Below are 3,625 nucleotides of genomic sequence, written 5' to 3' on the forward strand. Positions count from 1 at the left end.
CAAATTTATTACATTAGCAACATTTAACGGTGTCATTTTAAATACAAATCTATCAAGCAATAATAGAACTAACTAGTCAATAACTACTATTGCAAATAAAACTGGGAATCCTAGTGTTACACCGGTGGTAGGGTGTAACGGGAGAGACTCGATGTGATGGGTTGTTGAAGAGATTTACACAGTCGAGCAGTTTAACTTAACGACTTTATCTCACAATTGATCACTCGCGTTATATGCGCGCCGACAGCGTAACGTACTGAATACAAATGAAATTACGAACAATGAAATTATGAACTCCGCAGTGGTCCGCTAGACGGCAGGTTTTATCCCGTCTCAAGTGGGTCACTGCACTGCTCAACAGTTGCAATTATTGCTTAATTCACCGTTGCAATATTAGATTGTAACAGCGATTTGCTTATTACTAACAATAAGTGTTACAATGTAAATAAGTCACGGCGGGACTTACAACACTAGCTTGCTCGGACATATTTATATGAACTACAAGACGCGATTACATAAACTTATTTACATATTCAAATGCTTCGCAATATCTGCGCAATAAAAAACTTCCGTGATTATATATATGTACAGGCTTTTCCCAAACTGTGACAAGTTGTTTACATCGATTTGACTTGACCTTACGATATTAAAATTTTGCTTCGTAAGCATTGTCTAGCCGTACGCGATAAAAACGATTCATAGTTATACATTCGCAGAATATTGCAGAAATAGATTTCCTTTCATTGTTATCCTTTGTTAAATGCAAAAAATGCGAGCAGAATGTGCTACGTGAAGAATTGCTGGGTGCGCGCAGCGTAAGCGAGTACGGGTATGGTGTGCGCATAGAGGCGTTTGTAATTATTTCTCGAAAATGATACTTTGGAAAATAACTTTATCACACATGGTTGAATTCGTATTAAAATAACCTTTAATTTGGTCACAAAAAAAATTTAAAAATTTAAAAAAAAAAGTGAAGTAGTGGGGGAAACATTAAAAAAAATTTAAAAACAATTTTTTTTACTACTATTATAAAGTTCACTTCATGCCATTTAACTTTGATTCAAAACATTTTTTTCCATCTCTCATAATTTCGACGATATTCACGTCGGTAGAAAAAAACCGATTTTTTTCAAGAGGTGGTTTCATCCCTTTAAAACGGAATCGAGCACCAACGAAAAATAGTTTCATGCTAGGGATGAACTGTTCTACTTTTACACCAAGAGTCAGATTTTTCTGAATTTTCGGGTTCGCAAACTTCCCTTGTCAGTCTCGGCAGTGGATCCTGCGTCCCTTACAGCAATCACGTCTGATATCGGCGACGATCACGGCACGAGTGCCGGTCCTTTGCAGCGACGGGAACACGTTGGTAGCGGGGCCATCTGCCGGTTTCGGCGGTCTCTTTCTGTCACGTGAGTCCCTCTTTCGCGACCCCTTGCGCCGCAGGCGGGTGGCGGTAGTCGCGGGCCCCGTGATAACGGGCGCGAAGTTTCAATTCCACAGGGCCAGGATATCCTTTTGCTCTCGCGATCCCGGAGCGAGCTCTGGCGGTCAGCTCTCCTGTGCCCATCTTGTCCGGGTTCTCAGCAGGGCCGATGGCTCGCTCCGACGACTCTGTAAAACGAACTGCAGTAAGAGGGCTCCGTGGCGGAGGAAAAAGAAACAGTAATTACGTGACTTGTGCTCCCGTCTTGCGCTGAGTATATGTCTCGGTAACCTCTCGTCCTTGGGGTCCTCGTTGTTCGGAGCCGGTGAGACGACGTTTCAATACAACTTCTCCGGACAGTCGCCGTCCCTCACTTAGTTCGGTTATGACCTAGTTGCTTAAATCTATCGCAGAATTTAAGTCGCGAAACGTGACAAAGTCGGGGATGCGCTCGCCTTCAAAAATCGGAAGACACAGGATCCACTCAGCCTTTGCGGTCAGGCCAATGAGCCCTTGTGACGGACGTTGTCGAAAAACGTCACAGTACATAAGCATTGCAAACAATTATTAAACCGTACGCGGAAGTTTTGCAGTTGATCATCCGTGGCCGCGAGAAAAAAGAAATATCGGGACTATATAAAGAACGCGCGTAACCTCGCGCGTAAGAAAGATATGGTCCACTCACTTGGTTCACCAACAGTTTCTCCAATGCAGAACAGAACGCATGCGATGAAAACGGGCAACGTGAGTATCGTGACGAGAAGCTGGGGCCTCGCTCCAAAGTTTCCACTGCTCGACGCACTTCCTCAGCATCTCGTTAACGAATCTATCAGCGTTTTCTGTCAGAATTCAATTCACACTACACACAATTCACAGCCTGCGCTGTCCTCGACGCTACCTTCCCTTCGGTTCTGCCTAAGAGTCATAGGGAGAAATTAGATATATGTTCTTTGGGGAGAGAGTGGTAAACTTATCATGTGACCCGGTGTATTCTTATTGGTTGCAATTTGGCTTTTTGCACCAATCTCCAGTTAAAGCTGATCGACGATTACAGGCTGCGTTCCAATATTCACTGCCATGGTGAAAATCTATAGTGCACGTAACGTACATTATAGATTTGCAGTAACTTGCAGATTAGCAGCCGTGGAATGCATAAAGAAACGAAAAGCATGGATGAAGCACCTCGTACAAACAGCATCTCATCTTCATACTCATTCGTGTTCTCGTAATTGCTCAATTTTTGCTTCTGTTTTATTATAAAAATTTGATCATTCAGATCTATGCGTTTATGGTTTTCAAAAGTACGTTTAATACAGAAAAAAAATTTAATGCATCCGTATAAATAAAATCTATTATTGCGAATTTTATATAGGGTGCGTTCCCACTGAGCGCGTTACGCGTCGCATTATCCGAATTAACCAATCAAAATATCCCATTTTATTACGTAATTTGCAGCGCGATCCTGGATTTTATACAAAAAAAGATTATTTTATCTCTAGAATGTCGGAGTAACCTAATTGATGCGTCGCGCAAGGAGTCGCGCGGCAAATGATGCAATAAAATGGGATATTTTGGTCGATTAATCGTGACGCGACGGACGACGCGACGCGTGACGCGCTCAGTGGGAACGCAACATGGTGTAATAAAGATAGAGGTGTGCTCTTGCGCATGAAGAAGATTAATTAATGAGAATGGTGGAACAAGTAGCTGGCCATATTAATATAGCAGCCAATCATTTTTTCCGCAATATTGAAAATGTGAGGTTTCTCTGCAGGAAGAGCATCAGGCGAAAGACTCCTGACTGTTATTGGCGAATAATCTCCATAATATTCAAATTCTTTTTTGTAGCATGCAGAGAAAATGCATCAAACAAATACGTGCAGAAACATTTTAATATTAAATAATTTTTTTATATTGTCGCGAGGCCGATGCCCCCGCAACAACAATAAGTATTGTGAAAATCAATTAATAGCCATTCGAGCCGACGAGGCATTCGGCGTAAAATAAGTAATATCGTATTGTATTAAGAAATTACAATAAATCAGGACGTTGACCGCGACGTACCGAGAACGCGCAATGCAATTGCCGAAATGTTGAGCGCTGACGCGGCAACGCGTAGCCATAAGTACGCGCAACGATCAGCCGCGAGCGGTCAGTCCTTAAGTTCGTCATAATCACGTTCGAGCACGACGTTCGTGCCGT

Source organism: Wasmannia auropunctata, unplaced genomic scaffold (genome assembly GCF_000956235.1).
Source record: "Wasmannia auropunctata unplaced genomic scaffold, wasmannia.A_1.0 LD336106.1, whole genome shotgun sequence".
NCBI classification, from domain to species: Eukaryota; Metazoa; Arthropoda; class Insecta; order Hymenoptera; family Formicidae; genus Wasmannia; species Wasmannia auropunctata.